This window comes from Salvia splendens, chromosome 11 (genome assembly GCF_004379255.2).
Source record: "Salvia splendens isolate huo1 chromosome 11, SspV2, whole genome shotgun sequence".
Classification (NCBI taxonomy): domain Eukaryota; kingdom Viridiplantae; phylum Streptophyta; class Magnoliopsida; order Lamiales; family Lamiaceae; genus Salvia; species Salvia splendens.
In genome coordinates, this window is record NC_056042.1 from 11,729,302 (window position 1) to 11,747,608 (window position 18,307).

The following is an 18,307-nucleotide window of genomic DNA, read 5'->3' on the forward strand; positions in this document are numbered from 1 at the left end:
TACTTCTGGAAGCTCTCCAGTTACTAGGTAGTTGGCCAGGTCCGCATACCATGGCTCTTTCCCTACCTTCTCTTTCCCTTTTGCTGTATCATTCTGACCAGTAAGTTTCAACACTTCTTCCCAATCAATTTTTCTGGGCGCAAAAATCACCTCACACAAATGTTCCTCCGGAAACTTTTCATGCACTTCTTCGCTGTTCCCATCTTGTACTATTCTACTCAAATGATCTGCCACCTTGTTCTCGACTCCTCTCTTATCTTCCACCTCCCAATCAAATTCTTGCAACAAGAGTACCCATCGGATCAAGCGTGGTTTGGATTCCTTCTTGGCAATCAGATACTTAATCGCTGCATGGTCAGTATACACTATGACTTTGGATCCCAGCAAATATGGCCGGAACTTCTCGAAAGAATACACCACTGCCAGCATCTCTTTTTCAGTGGTATCGTAATTCCGCTGGGCTTGATTCAGAGTCTTGGACGCATAAAAGATTACGTACCTCTTCCCATCGATCTTCTGACCCAGCACGGCTCCTACCGCAAAATCGCTGGCGTCGCACATTACTTCGAAAGGATGGTTCCAGTCAGGAGCCCTTATGATAGGTGCGGATATCAGCTTTTCCTTGAGAAGATTGAAAGCAGCCTTGCATTGCTCATCAAAAACAAACTCCACGTCATTTTGAAGTAATCTGGTAAGGGGTTGGGCGATTTTGGAGAAATCCTTAATAAATCTTCGATAAAATCCGGCATGCCCCAGAAAACCCCTTATTCCCTTCTGATCAGTAGGGAATGGTAATTTGGATATAACATCTACCTTGGCTCGATCCACTTGGATACCTCTTTCTGAGACCACGTGTCCTAAAACTATCCCTTCGGTGACCATAAAATGGCACTTCTCAAAGTTCAAAACCAAACACCTTTCCAAAACTATATCCAAATGGTGAAGGCAAGAGTCGAACGAGTCTCCGTAAACCGTGAAGTCATCCATGAATATCTCTATGCAATCCTCAATCAAGTCGGAAAATATGCTCATCATACATCGTTGAAACGTACCTGGAGCGTTGCATAGGCCGAAAGGCATGCGACGGTATGCATAGGTTCCAAACGGGCAGGTGAAAGTGGTCTTGTCCTGGTCCTCAGGATCTACGTAAATTTGAAAATACCCGTTGTACCCATCTAGAAAGCAGAAAAACTTCTTCCCAGCTAATCTCTCCAACATTTGGTCGATGAACGGCAGGGGAAAATGGTCCTTCCTGGTCGCACTGTTCAGCTTACGGTAATCGATGCACATTCGTCAACCCGTGACTAACCTCGTTGGGATCAGCTCATTCCTCTCATTCTGAACTACTTGGATGCCCGACTTCTTTGGAACCATGTGGATCGGACTGACCCACTCACTATCCGGTACTGAATAGATAATCCCTAGCGACAACAACTTCAAGATTTCCTTCAATATCTCTTCTCGCACGTTAGGGTTTACCTTCCTTTGAGCATCTCGATGTGCCTTCGCTCCTTCCTCCAACCTAATGTGGTGCATGCAGACGTCGGGGCTAATTCCAACTAAATATGTAAAACTCCATCCAATCGTCTTCCTGTTCTTGCTCAGCACGATCAGTAGCCTAGCCTCTTGTTCCTTCGTAAGACTGCTACTGATGATCACTGGATATGAGTCCTCACCTCCGAGGAAGGCATACTTCAAATTCGGTGGCAACTTCTTCAGCTCAAGTTGGGGTGGAAGTGTGTCTTCGGGTAGAGGGTTTTTCTCAGTCTCTCATTCTTTTTCTAAATCTCCCTCTGATGGTTCTTCTATATTGACTGGTAGCTGAGCTCCTGCGGCTCCAATGAACTCCGATTTCTGATAGAATTCCTTGATCGCTACTTCTATTTCTTCATCAGTCAACCCTTGACTACTTATCATATCACACCATGCAGCAGCTTCTATGTCAGCCTGTTCATAAACATCTAAAGCTTGGAGTTTCTCCTGCAATAGTTCGGTCTCAAGAAAATCTTGGACTAGGGGGTCAATCACATCAACATAGCATAGATTTTCAGAATCGATGGGTTTCTTCATGGCATCATTTATATCGAAGGTAAACTTCTCCCCATGAAAATCAATGCAAATAGTCCCCTCAGCCATATCCACTATTGTCTTGGCCGTTCTCAGAAAGGGTCTTCCTAACAAGACTCCACTAGACTCCCTCGCTTCATGCTCACTCATTTTGATCACATAAAAATCAGCATGGTATGTAAAATCATGCACTCTTACTAACACATTTTCTAAAACTCCCTCAGGACTTATGCACGACCTATCAGCCAGTTGGATCAACACCCTAGTATTTGACAGCCTCACTCCTTTCAACCGGTTATAGATAGACAGTGGCATGACATTTATAGATGCCCCCAAATCACACATTGCATGTTCGACCTTCACATCTCCTACAGTTATGGGTAGGGTGAACATACCTGGGTCGGCTCTCTTGGGTGGTAACTTCTCTTGCACTATTGCTGACGCTATCCCTTCCACCATAATCTTGCCATCCTTCTGGGCTCTCCCGGCTATGAAGTCTTTTATGAATTTCCCGAGAGGGGGTAGCTTCACGGCTTGGAGGAATGGTATGGTGACATCCAACTTCCCAAAAATCGACAAGTAGTCAACCGGGTTCTCTTTCTTCCTCTTTGTAACAAATCGGAATGGGAATGGTTTCTCCCCTTTTTTCTCCTCTACTGGTCCCTCAGCAACCTTATTGGAGTCTTTCTTGCGTAGTTCCTGGGTCTGGGCCTCCATTCTGGGCTCTTCCTCTTGAGGAGGTTCCTTCCTGGTCAGTAGGGTGTCGGGTTCACCTCTTACACTTGGTGTATCATCCAAGAAGAATGGATCCTGCATCCGAGGCATAGGTCTCCCTAATTCTTCCGTTGAAATGGTATCGCCTCCTATCTTTGTTCCATTGGATCCTCCACTAGGTCGTTTCGGTTGAGGCGCGTCATAAGTAGTTCCTGACCTCAACGTAACCTTACTCACATTTGCCTTTTCGGGCATTTGGACTGTAGATGGGAGTTTCCCTTCAAATCACCCACCGAACTGGCCAGTTGAGCTAACTGCCTATTCATCATATCCATGTTAGCCTTATGTTCCTTCTGGGCATTTTGCATCCCCTGCACGACCTCATTATGGGATTGTAATTCTCCTTTGATGCTCTGCTGTGACGCTAGCATTTCACCCATCATGTCCTCAACGGATCTCCTTGGCCTGTTCGAATTTTGGAAATGACTCGGCCCTTGGTGTTGATAGTTCTGGGAGTTTTGCTGGCCTTGATTAGGCGGGTATTGGTTATACTGGGCAGGAGGGGTGTACTGATCTTGAAGATATTAATTCTGGTGCTGGCCTTTGAATTGATTTTGGTTCTGATGGTGTTGGGGTCCTGGGTTCGGCTGATTTTGGAAATTTTGGAAGTTTCTCTGGTGGGGCGGCACATAGACAGGGTTCGGGTTCTGGTTTTGTGAGTTTTGGTTTTGGGATTGTTGGTTTCTTCCTGACCAGTTGGGCTGGTAGTCTGGGTTTGCTGGTCCACGGTTAGGGTTTTGGTTCGGATGGGGTTATACTGGTTCTGACCTTGGTTCTGATTTTGGCTTCCGTCACCCCATCGGAAGTTTGGATGATCCATCCATGGTGCATCCCGTTGTCTACCTTGAATCCAATGCCCACTAGAATTGAAGTACCCTGCAGCATTAACTTGCTCCATATTCCCGAAGTCATTAGGCTGATCATAGTTCGGTCCTTGATTTCCCTGCTCTGCACCCTTGTAATTCCCAGCTGGGGAAGGTGGTGGAGTGCTCTTCTCGATCGCACTTAGAAGTGACTTCTTCAGCTCATCCATTTTCAAATCCATTTTCTGCTCCAGCTTATTTTCCTGATCAGTAGACGAGGCAACAGCAGCCCGCTCTCGGTTGTATCCTTCCCTTGAATGGTCATATTCTTTCTTTGCATTTAGTAGCTTCCTTAGGACTCTCTTCGCTTCGCTGACCCGTAATTGCGTGAAGCTTCCTCCTGACGATGAATTTGCCAGGTCCTTGGTTACTGCGTTCATACCTTCGTAGAAAGTATGATGTACTTCAATGTCCGCCATGCGATTGTTGGGACATGATTCCAAAAGACCCATGTATCTTGCCTAATAATCACTCAAGGGTTCATCATACCCTTGCTTCACATTAGTTATTTCCCTTTTCAGCGCGCTTGTCTTGGATGACGGAAAAAACTCGCCCAGGAATGCTGACTTGAAATCGGCCCAAGTCTCAATAGAGTTGGGGGGCAGGCGCATGAACCAGGTGTTAGCTTCCCCCTTGAGCACAAATGGCAAAGCCTTCAGCTTATAATCATCCTCAGTCGTTCCTGCTGGTCTCCTCTGCGCCCTACAAATTTTACAAAACTCATGAAGAAACTCATACGGCCCTTCATAGCTCTTCCCACAGTATGTAGGCAGGATCGCGATCACATGAGGCTTCACATCGCAGGCGGTTTGCCCTGGAGTAACGACTATGGCTTGCGGGGGCTCTCTTTCAGTATGTGCGTTCAATGTCCCGATCTCCTGGTCTTCATCTCCCTGGTTGGCCATCTCCCTTGGGTTGGCTTCCAACAGTGGTTTCTCTTCTGGTATTGGTCCCTCTATGGTGCCCTTCTCTTCGTCACTACTCGTGCCTAGGTCAGACAAGGTGGTCGACAGGCCAGAACGAGTGGTTACGAGTATAGTTCCTCGCTTGAGTATTTTCGGCCTCCACTGATCAGGAGACGAGCTACTGCTCATAAACTGAAATGAAAAGAAAAAGGGAAATAATACACAATATATACACCACAGTAGCACACACAAAAGTAACTAATAACGCCATCCATCCCCGGCAACGGCGCCATTTGAAAGAGCAACAGGGGTGGGTAGGTGTCGTTCAAGCAAGGATGTATCCTACTGGTCAGGATAGAGATCCTAACTAAGCCTAGACCCTGGTTTCAAAGAATCCACAACCCTCTTCTACTGGGTAGTATAGTGAAGGTAGGGGTCGAATCCCACAGAGATGGTGCGTTTAAACTACCGCGGTGATATTTGGAAAGGTTGGTTAGCTACCACGCTTGGGTTGAGTATCTACCTAGACGGGAAATTAAGATGGTGTCCTACTGACTAGGAAGGGTGAATAGTGGTCGACATGTAGTGGTGTACGTGGAATTATGGTGGATGCGGTGTAACAGAAAATATGCGGAAAGTACTAGGTTTCTATAAAAGGCTAAACAGAAAAGCAGAGAATAAGTGGTAGTTGTGGTGACTAGGCTGACAGATCTGCAGGGTGTACTAAAAGTGAAGGACAAAAAGCAAAAAGCATCTAAAAAGCAAAAGTGGTCCCAAACTTGGATATGAACATCATCTTCTTCAACAAATACAAACTAAAATCAGAAAAACTAACCAGATTCAGCACCATAAAAACACAGATTAATGACTCACGAACACAGATCTACAATCAAAAAAATTCCAAAACGAAAATCAAACATCGAAACTAAAATCCCGCCTACTGATCAGCATGGGAGAAAACAGGAAACACATAACTGCACCTTGCATGAAACAAACCTCTATGAAGTAAAAGTAAACAGATTATGCTAACTCGAAGAAATAAACTACTAACTGGAAACACACGATTCGATACTCAAAACGACCAGAAACTCTAGATCTAACTAACTAGGCAGAAAAGAAAGAAAGCAGCTCGACAAACTGAACAGAAATCAAGTTCATAGCATTAAACATTGTTCGGATCTTCAACAAAATACTTCAAAGTAGTGAAATTCAAAAGCAGCAAAGATCCAACGTAAGGAAAATGCAAGTAAATTAAACTACGAAAGCGAAATAAAAGTGTTTGGCCACTCCGGGCGATGGAACTCCTAAAATATGATCTTGCTGGCTGGAATAAGGATGACTGGTACTCCGGGAACATCTGGACGTCAGGTGATCATGGCTGCGGCGAGGCAAGAAGCGGGACACGGCTGAAAGACTGGTATTACCGAGAGAACTCTCTACCTAAAGATGGTGGTGAATGAGTGAATGTGTCTTCTCTCTCCTTCTTGGCTTCCTTTATAGGGAGGCTTACCCTTGATTTTAGGGTAAATCCTCATTGCAAGTTGATTTTAGGGTTAATCCTCATTGCAAGTAAATTGAGGACGGATTGCCCTCAATTGTGGGTAATCCGTCCCAGCTATCCGTCTTCTCCATCTCAAGCCGTTTCAACACGAATACTGATCAGTATGAGATCATGCTGGCGCCCTTTTTCACCCGAACATTCCGAAACTTCCCTACTGGCTAGAACACTTAACCTGCACACTTTGAGCAACTGTTTTGCAGATATAATCAATTTTGCACATCATACTGACCAGTAACCAAGGCCTAGAATACGACTTATCAATGCGCCACCAAAAATGATCGCCGGATTGGTTCGTGCCAACCTCCGGATCGGTTCGTGCCAACCTCCGGATCTTCGGAGATTGACAAATACGCCTTGAACAGTTGCTCCATCTCCTCCGGCGAGTACGGTGTGTGGACACCACGAGTAGGAGGAGTCGGAGTTTGGGAGGGGGCGGTCGACCTCGTTCTAGGCTCGGGCGTCCACCCATATCTCCCTTCAGGGGCATCTTGGTAGTCGATTGGGTACGGCCGGTAGCCACCCGGAACGCCCGAACTTTGGGTTTGAGGAGGGGCCGAGTATTCCGTTTCCGGACTAGGAAACGGTTGTGAACCGAACCACTCGGGGTTCCAACCGTGGGAGTCTGGGGGGTTATTGCCGTGGCCGGACATTGTTATGTTGTATGTCTGGAAGAAAGATTGAGAATGAAGATGAGAGAATGTAGATGAGAATGGAAATGAGAGAATGTGCTGTGAATTTTTTGGTGTGAAAGTGAGGGTATTTATAGATGAAAATGTGTATTTTTTGGGGAAAAAATAAAAAAAATAAAAAAGTGGAACAAATATTATTTATTTTAATAATACAAAATAGACCAAGGGTATTTTTGGAAATTACATTATGAAATTACGCTGCCGTCGTTGATCGTGATGAGCTCCTTGATCTCCTCGATGCTGCTGTAGTAATCCTGCGGATTATCGTTGAAGCAGGCGTAATTCGAGGAGGAAGTGGAGGTGCCGGCGTCGTTGAAGAAGAGGTTTTGGTGGTGATCGTCAATTCCTTGGAAGGAGAAGCCCTGGTGGCTGATATGGCTGCCATCGGAGGAGCTGCAACTGCCTTGATCAAGCGCCAGCACATTATTGGGGTTGGTGTAGGCATCACACAGTGGGGGTGTTTGTGCGTGGATTCTCCGATATCTTCTCCTCCGCGTCATTCTCCGATATCTTCTCCTCCACCACCTTCTTCAGCTCCGCCGTCACGTCGGCGATGGAAAAGTACTTTTGCATCTGAAGAATCGGAATCCAATTCAACCTCCGGTGGTGAATAGCCGCGAAAGCCTATTCGTACGCCGCCCCGTCCTCCAGCTGCGTCAGGTGGCCGCAGAGCGCGTCAATAATTGTGTTCGCTGCAGCAAACTCGCCGCGGAACCAGGCGATAATGGCGACCTTGGCTAACGCCTCTGATGTCGCCGGCAGCTGAACCTATTATTTCACTTTACTCTCTAATAAAATAATTACATTAATCCATTTAGGATTAAGTCTTTTAATCCACATTCTTTCATGTAGAACTGGTAATTACTGGAGGAACGAGTGTTTAGGAAAATGAGATTTCTTTATCCATATTGCCTCAAAATTCTGATTGATAAAATGATAACACAAAGTTCGGATTTTGGAACGTGAAGAATGGATCCATAAAAACGGTTTTTCATTTGGGTATTACCCGCTGTTCTCTTTACAATAAAGTGATATAGTTCTATATTTTACTTCATTCTTGTTCACAAAACACATCACTCTTACTCTGATTTTACTTCACTCTTGTTCACAAAACACATCACTCTTACTCTGATTTTAATTCACTCTTGTTCACAAAACGCATCACTCTTATTATGATTTTACTTCACTCTTGTTCACAAAACGCATCACTCTTATTATGATTTTACTTCACTCTTGTTCACAAAACGCATCACTCTTAATCTGATTTTACTTCACTCTTGTTCACAAAACACATCACTCTTAGGCATGATTTTACTTCACTCTTGTTTACAAAACACATCACTCTTGGCATGATTTTACTTCACTCTTGTTTACAAAACACATCACTCTTGGCATGATTTTACTTCACTCTTGTTTACAAAACACATCACTCTTAGGCATGATTTTACTTCACTCTCGTTTACAAAACACATCAGAATAAGAGTGATGTGTTTTGTGAACAAGAGTGAAGTAAAATCAGAATAAGAGTGATGTGTTTTGTGAACAGGAGTGAAGTGTTTTCTGAACAAGAGTGAAGTGTTTTGTGAACAAGAGTGAAGTAAAATCAGAATAAGAGTGATGTGTTTTGTGAAAAAGAGTGAAGTAAAATCAGAATAAGAGTGATGTGTTTTGTGAACAAGAGTGAAGTGTTTTCTGAACAAGAGTGAAGTAAAATCAGAATAAGAGTGATGTGTTTTGTGAACAAGAGTGAAGTAAAATCAGAATAAGAGTGATGTGTTTTGTGAACAAGAGTGAAGTGTTTTCTGAACAAGAGTGAAGTGTTTTGTGAACAAGAGTGAAGTAAAATCAGAATAAGAGTGATGTGTTTTGTGAACAAGAGTGAAGTAAAATCAGAATAAGAGTGATGTGTTTTGTGAACAAGAGTGAAGTAAAATCAGAATAAGAGTGATGTGTTTTGTGAACAAGAGTGAAGCGTTTTCTAAACAAGAGTGAAGTAAAATCAGAATAAGAGTGATGTGTTTTGTGAACAAGAGTGAAGTAAAATCAGAATAAGAGTGATGTGTTTTGTGAACAAGAGTGAAGTGTTTTCCGAACAAGAGTGAAGTGTACTCGGAAATGATGTGGAGGAATTGGCGAAGATGCCGTTTTGATGAAAAGCGGTTGTAGTTTACTCATTTTTCATTTTTTTAAATTCATTTTTCTGCCCCACAAAAGCATTATTTTACTTCACTCTCGTTTACAAAACACATCACTCTTAGGCATGATTTTACTTCACTCTTGTTTACAAAACACATCACTCTTGGCATGATTTTACATCACTCTTGTTTACAAAACACATCACTCTTGGCATGATTTTACTTCACTCTTGTTTACAAAACACATCACTCTTAGGCATGATTTTACTTCACTCTTGTTTACAAAACACATCACTCTTAGCATGATTTTACTTCACTCTGAGGCATGATTTTACTTCACTCTTGTTTACAAAATACATCACTCTTAGGCATGATTTTACTTCACTCTTGTTTACAAAACACATCACTCTTAGGCATGATTTTACTTCACTCTTGTTTACAAAACACATCACTCTTGGCATGATTTTACTTCACTCTTAGACATGATTTTACTTCACTCTTGTTTACAAAATACATCACTGTTAGGCATGATTTTACTTCACTCTTGTTTACAAAACACATCACTCTTATTCTGATTTTACTTCACTCTTGTTAACAAAACACATCACTCTTATTCTGATTTTACTTCACTCTTATCATCTGCTTAAAATCCAGCTAGTCAATTGATCAAACACCTTCTAGCATCAGCATTTACAAATTTCTCTCTGATCAAATAAATAATTAAGAATGAAAATTTAGCCGAATTAGAAGAGGATGAACTTCAATTACTATTATTACAAGATTTTCCGTAGCTCAATTCGCCGTATTTATAGCTGAAACCGATCGCCGCCTTTGCTCGGGGCAAGTTCTAGCTTTGATGAACAGAGCTCCGAATTGTTCAATAATTCTTGAATTCACATACAACATTCAGCAACCTAAGAGTAATTAAACTCAATTTCGAGCCGGAATTCCCATACCGGATGATGATTCCGACGAGCAGCGACTTGTCGATCACCGTCTTCAGCTTCACATTCTTCGGCCCAGTCAGCTTCTGCGCGCGCTTCGCGATCTCTGCCAGATGCTGCGGCTCCAGCTCCACCACCGACGCCACTGTCGCCACCTCCGTCTCCGACAGCCGGTTCACGATCAGCTCGAACTCCGCCGCGATCTCCTTGATCAGATCCACTCGCTTCATGTCCGTGAAGTTAACCTTCAAATGAAGTAAAAATTTACATAATCTATTTTTTTGTGCAATGACCATTATACCCCACCTTGTTATTGTGGAGTAAATTTGTGATAGAGGGAACTAATTTCTCCTTAAATTAGAAAATTAACCCTAGCCCTTGATTTTGTTGATCTTGTGGTTGTGATTTGTTCTCTAGTTATTTGGTTAAGGGGTGTTTGCCATAGATCACTACCCTATATAGGATAGTGATCAATATATATATATATAGGGGTGCATTATAATGATAACTCCAATTTGTGTAATAACCCAATAACTAAATCTCCACCACACATTTTAAAAATATGTGGTCTGGATTTAATCTAATAAAACTATCATTTTATCAAATAAAACTATCATATTTCGGATATATTAAGGGCAAAATTGTCATTTCGTTATAAAATTGGGCGGGTAAGAAGAAAACTGAATTAAACACTGCATTCAATTTCTCTCACACTCAAACCCTCCGAATCGCATTTCAAACCCTTGCTTCTTCAGTTTCGAAGGAAAAATCATCCAAATTATGGAATATGTCGAAGGAAAACGCTCAAGCATCATCGAAGGAAGGCTGGATGAAGTTTATTACTTATCTCACTTTTGTTTTTGCTCGATTTTATCATTTTGCCAGAGATTCTCGTTTTTTTTAGATTCTATAGTTTTTTAGTGTAGATTTAGAGTTACATATGACATCATAATGAATTTACTTTGAATTTACTTCATACTTGGTTTTGTATCATCAATTCATACCTTATTCCATGATGAATTATTGTTTTAAATTATAAAATGATAGTTTCAGGGATAAAATGATAGTTTCAAATGATAAAATGATACCAGGGATAGAAATCAGCTGCTTCTACTAATGTATTGAATTTCATACCAATCATTGGCTTCAAAGCATCATCACAAACAGGAAAGTACATACCTACAAATCAGTAAAACTATCATTTTATCAACTCAGAGTATCAATCTATCCGGCAAAACTATCATTTTATCAACTCGGAGTATCATTCTATCCGGCAAAACTATCATTTTATCAACTCAGAGTATCATTCTATCCGGCAAAACTATCATTGTATGCAGTAAACCTAACATTTATAAGCCAAAAGTATCATGTTAACACATAATCGGCAATGCATAATATAATTACATAATATCATGAACTGATTTGTTGCCCAGCTTACGAATGCCAAAACCAACTGAACGAGCATAATGTTCATAGAAATCAGTTGTTTCTACTAATGTATTGAATTTCATACCAATCATTGGCTTCAAAGCATCATCACAAACATGAATGTACATACCTACAATTCAATAAAACTATCATTTTATCAACTCAGAGTATCATTCTATCCGGTAAAACTATCATTTTATCAACTCAAAGTATCATTCTATCCGGCAAAACTATCATTTTATCAACTCAGAGTATCATTCTATCAGGCAAAACTATCATTCTATGCAGTAAACCTAACATTTATAAGTCAAAGTATCATGTTAACACATAATCGGCAATGCATAATATGTCATTTTGTCAGGTTAAAGTATCATTTTATCAACTTATATGCAAAATTGAAAACATCTTCCCGTTCATAATTATGCGAGAAATATGGAAACAAAATCTGGAGATTATGGAATAATGAACCAAATCGGAAGAAAATCTGGAGCCTATGTAAATAAAATAGGCGAGAAATATGGAAACAAAATCGCTGAGAAGAGAGAATCGAACTGAGAGAGAGTGAAAGAATGGAGCGAAATTCAGAAATTAAATGAGGGAAATGACATATTTACCGTCTGCACTTTTTTTATAAAGTAAATCTAAGTTTGAATCTCAGCCACAAGATTAGAAAGTATGAGTGGTTTAGATTTGGTTATAGAGTTATTACGTGATTTGGGGGTTATCAGATGATGACAACTCTCTCTCTCTCTCTCTCTCTCTCTCTCTCTATATATATATATATATATATAGGGTCCTATTATATGCACACCACCCCTTTAGTGTAGAACTAGAGACTAAAATATGGCCTTTGGATCTAATTTTTGATGGATGATATGTGATATTGTACAAATAATTTCCGTCATTCATCTTATGAGCAATTTATTTCATCTGAGGGGCTATTTAGTCATAATACATTAGGTCAACTGAAATTCTATAAGGTATGTCCGTAAGATTTGGGAGTAAATAATCAGGAGTTATTTCTTTTACCCTAATCTACTACTTGCCCATTCACATATTCATCTCTTTCCGCCTTCTTCTCCAACTTCACACTTGGTGGCAGGATTTTCATCCATGGACGATACTTCATCACGAACGTCGTGCGAGTTTCACAATGGCTGTGAAAAAGAATTCTAAATTTCAAGGTTTATTTGATGTCTCAGAAAGGCAAACCGAGATCAAAATCTTCGTCGAATGAACCAGAAATTTGTGGTGAGTTAACCCAAATTTTCGTTTTAAATTTGGGTCCCTATTTTTGTAATTGAGAGGGTTATAATTCTGTTTTTGCTTCATTTGTTTACCATTTTGGTTCTCGGTTTCGGATTTATTCGGGATCTTCAAGATATGAGTTTCGATTTGTTTGATGGTTCAAAATTGGTTCATTTTTGTTGTATGCTCTGAATTGATTACAGTATAAGATGAAATCATTGCGTAAAAGGATGAAGAAATTTTGTCAGAAGATGAAGTTATTTGTTTTGGACTGTGCAAATTTGGTTCATTTAAACAAAATGTTTTCATTTCTCTGGTGAAGTTATTACATTATAAGATAAAGCAATGTGATAATAAGATGAGGTGATTCCATACTTTAATTTCTAATTTCGATTCATTTTGTAGTGTATTTTGTGGTGAGTTCTGAATTGTTTTTTTTTTTGTTTTTTTCAATTGTAAAGATGGTTCTGTAGTTAGAATTCGGTCTCTGGTGAAGTGTAGAAATGTTTTTGTAATGAAATTATTGAACACACGTAAAACAACTACTTTTAGTGCAAAGGTTGGGGGTGGGTAATCTAGTAGGCCACACCGGAGATTGCTGCGCGTGTTTGAGGAAATGAGTAGTAAGATTAATCAATTGCTGGCTTTGGATTGCATTCAAAGATGGTTCAATTGATGTCTACTTTTATTTTACTGTTTTGATTCCGATTTTTGGATTTCATGGAAGCTATTCAAGAGATATGAGTGGTTTCAAGATAAGATGAAATGCCTACGACATAAGACGAAGTTGTTACATTAGTAGATGAAGTGTTTTGATTCAAATTTATTTCGTTTTAAATTTGAATTATTTTTTGGGAAGGTTCAAATTAGAATATGAAGTTATTTCATTAAATGATGAAGTAGTAAAAGTATAAGATGAACTCGTTACATTATAAGATGAAGTGATTTGTTTCATATTTGGTTAATTTCAAATTGTGTTAATTTTTTGGATGAAATTATAACATTATAAGATGAAGTTATAACATTATAATATGTAGTCCTTTCTTCCATATATAGGTCATTTTCGGGCTGAATTACGGTAACTTCGTTCCGACAGAATTATAGTAATTTTGTGTTCCACTTCTGTGTGTTCTGGAAATTTTGGTGTGTACACTTCTCTAAAATGAACTATATTATCTATGTAATGAAGCAAGTTTTGTATGCTTTTAATTTTGGTGTGACAGAGTCTAAATGAATTATGGTGTGTACACACGGTTTACTCTTTAGCTGAACCTAGTTCATCATAGAATGAACTATTTTATTTATCTACTGAAGTAAGCTTTGTATAATTCAAATGAAGTAGGTTTAGGTTTAAATTCGTGTTCCCCTTTTTTTTAGCTACAGTTGATGTAGAAACTATGAAAACTACAATTGGTGCTGGGAACGGTGATGTTGGAGGAACCAGAGAAGATGTTGGCGGGGGATATTAAAACATATTGGACCGGGTACACTAAAAATTGAACTCAGAATATTCTTAACATTTTATTTACTTTGTGGGATTGTAATGAAGAACTTTAACGATTGAAACGCAGCAAAAACGCAAACTGATCTAAAAGCGTGTCTCCTTAACACCGGTCGAAGTATTGAAAGGTTATATTTACATAATGCATTTTCTGTTTTGAATCATTAAAATATTTGAAATTATTGGCGAACATCATGCTTTTGTTTTGAAATGCAGAGATGATGAAGGTCGGTGCTTCACTTCATTTTTATTCGAATTGGTCCATTCGATGTGAATAAAATTTTCACAAAAATAATGGGTGTCAAAGAGGAAGAAGAAAGAGTTTGTGAGAAGTTGAGGTCGGATAATTATGTAATGATTTTTGGTTTGGATGCCAAGTTTGCCAACGCGAATGAAGAACTATTTTGATGTCCCAATGCACCATTTTACTTTTGTAATGATCTATGTTCATTTTTTTTTATTTGGATGAATCGTATTACTTTAAAAATGAATAGAATGTATAACTTGAATGCCATGTTTTTAATTCTGTAAAATATATCAGCAGCTTGTGTTCATTTGATAAATGGGATGAAATGTATTACTTTAATAGTGAATTGATGCATGTATTGGATATCATGTTTGACAATGTGAATGAACTAAGGCCACGGATGAACTATTTTGTTGTCTCACGACACTATTTTAATTTGTAATGATATTTGTTTATTTTTTAATTGGGATGAACTATTTTCCTTTAAAAATGAACTAAATGTATATATTGAATGCCCTATTTTTAATTATGTGAAATATGACAATAGGTTGTGTTCATGTTGCACGTACAACATGAGTTCTCCAAAAGCAGCAGAAGCATACTTAGAGAATCGCAAGCAATGAAATGCAAAGCAAGGAAAATGAATTATATTTCTTCATTAAAAGGAGATAATTTGTTCATCACTAACATTCATTTAGTTCATTATGTAGTTTCATTGTACGCGAGTTAATAAAACACGGTTAACTAGAAATGGATTATTCATATGAATTATTTCATTTTAATAACGAATATAGTTCATTACGTAAGATAATTACTCCACGAGAATTATTCCACACGATTGGTAAATATTGAACTAAATCGTGTACATGTTGTGATGATTCCGACTCTGAATCAAACAACGATCCAACTGGAGTCTATGTTACTGATATATTATTATTATTCAATGAGATTCGTTTGAAGAGGGCGTGGAAATGGTTAAATCCTCCATTGATGTTCGTCGAGAATCATCGTGGTGGTGGTTAAATTCTCCATTTTTGTTCTATTAAGGGGTGGGGCTGTTTATATCTTCCATTGACGTCACGTCATAGGAGAAACATCTATTTTTATTGGGATGGTTGAATCCTCCATGGAGAACGAGCTATGAAATTGAGAATTATAAGCAGATCATTGTATATCACAACGTAATTGAGAAAGTTATTTCTGAAATTGATTTGCATAAGAATACCGTAAAGATATTACGCTGGATGAAAAAAAAAAGATCATGAAGATTGTTTCCATAATTGAGTGGCGTAAATTATGTTAAATTGTTACATAACTGCTATAACATTGGAATTCCTAATCAACCCTTCTTCCAATTTTATTTAATATAAAAAACGAACTTGGGTATATTAAATATAACCATGAGATTAAAACAATGGGTGGATGAGATTTGGTGTCTGGTTCGATCCCAAAAATTAGTTCGACATTGAATACAATCCTCTATATATATATATATATATATATATATATATATATGTGTGTGTGTGTGTGTGTGTGGAGCGTTATTCTCCTATTCATCCCTTAGATCCTTTATTCTTCTTAATATGGGCCGTTAGATCTCATTCATCAACGGTCTAGATGATCTGCATTATTACACTATAACGGTGCATTATTAGTCGGTGTGCATTATTCAACTAAAAATCTGCATTATTACACTATAATGGTGCATTATTAGTCGGTATGCATTATTCAACTGAAAATCTGCATTATTAAATGACCCGTGGCACCAATCTAACCGTCGGATGACAAAATCGTGGGGCTGAGATTAAAAAGAACAAAGAACAAAAGATACAAAAAGGAAATGAATACATCCATATATATACATATATATATATATATATATATATATCAAATCAGTCGTGTTGGGTAGCACTGCTACCATCCCGATGATGCACATTTTGATATTTTAACATGATACATTTATTAAATAAAATTTTTCATGAAGCACTGCAAGCATCCCGAAGATCAAGGGCACGTCTATATACTGTTTACGGAATCTTAAGGAATTCAAACCACCAAAATCTGTAATTTTATATGCGAACAAATCCATTAAGAAAAATTAAAACGTCTTAATTTAATACTTCCTCTGTCTTACAAGAATATGCACTTTTTGTTGGGCAGGTTTTAATGCACAATTGATAAAGAGGGAAGTAGAAAGAAAAAGTAATTAAAGTATTGTTACTAGAGAATGGGTCTTACCTCATTAAAGAGAAAAGAGTTTCCAAATTTAAAAATTGCATATTCTTGTGGGACGGACTAAAAATAAAAGAATGCATATTCTTGTGGGACGGATGGAGTATTTTGTTTATGAATCTTACGGAATTGAGCATACTAAAATCAGACTTTGTGAATTAGGGACAAAAAATGGTAGTTAATTTCCATATAATCTCTTGATATCCATGATATCAATACACATACTACATTTTGGTATTTTAACATGATACTACATTTATTAAATAAAATCATTGAAAATATCCAAAAATGAAAATGAAATGGAAATTCCAACCTCACACATATGCATTGAAAAATATAAATATTATGGTGAAATAAATTGAACAATTCTATCCCATATAAATGCATTGGATTATTTGAATTCCCCAAAAAATATAACTGTAAAATATATGGAAGACCTGCTAATCTTCCTCTACTAATTCTATCCTATGATCATCACGGTGGCAGCCGTAGGCGGCGCAGGTGACCTCCACCTCTGGCCTATCTTGGCCTGGTGCGGAGGCCATGAACTCCCCGCAGCCATTAACCGCGTATAGTCCGAGATGAGCTGCATGGTTCTTCATGCACTCCATGTAGACGACTCCATCTTCATCCGTCGGGGCAACTTCCTTGAGCACTATTATCTTTCTCGCCATTGCTTAGTTTTTTTTCTACAAAATTAAGTTACAAAGTATATAAATGATTGAACAGTTTCAATCGTGAAGAAGAACTAAAAACACACACACTGACACACAAGATGCATGTCTTTATATACATGATTATCAACTAAAATCTAAAATTGGTCATTTGCTCAAAATATATTTTGGTTCGATACATTAAATGTGTAATTATCTTTTCGTCATAAACAATATGTTTTGGTTTATATTGTCTAGGAACATAAGCTAACACACTTGAAATAAACGTGAAAAGTTTATTTAGACAAATATACGAGACTAATTGTTTACTTTAGTAATAATTATATTAAAGTAAATGGAACAAATAAGATTAAGTTGTTGCTTTAATCTTTATGTTGAAATATGTGCTACCAATATAATTTAGTTGCAAGCGTTAAGGTAAAAAAAAATTAGTGCATACATTATAATTTTGTTTGCTTTAAGTTAAAACTAGAAATCCTAGGATTTATCAATTTTTATGTTATATATGATATGATATCACACAAGCTTTTTGTATCTTTTAATTTCAATTGTCGATAGTTGACTTCGAAAACTCTTGAACGATAAATTAGTAATTCCTCATTTTCATTAAATGTTAAGCATCTGTTTTTCGTTGCATGATTTTATGTAGTGTTGTTTTGTGAGTTGCGTGGAAAAATAATAAAATAGAGATGTTGTTGTTTCTATTATACGATATATATATATATAGGGGTGTGATAAAATACAAACTCTCTAAAATACAAACTATACAAACTTTAATCATACTCACTTAATACAATTAATCAACGGTTAATATAAGAGATTTTTCTAATGTCAGCATTTTGACATCGAAAAATCAGAATTTGGACACCCCCGTCGACAGAATTTTTACACTCCGTACATCCCCCGGTGACATAATTTGTACATTCCGTTGACATCGACCCCCGGTGACAGAATTTGTACACTCCGGTGACATAGTTTGTATAGTTTGTATTTTAGAGAGTTTGTATTTGATCACACCTCTATATATATATATATATAT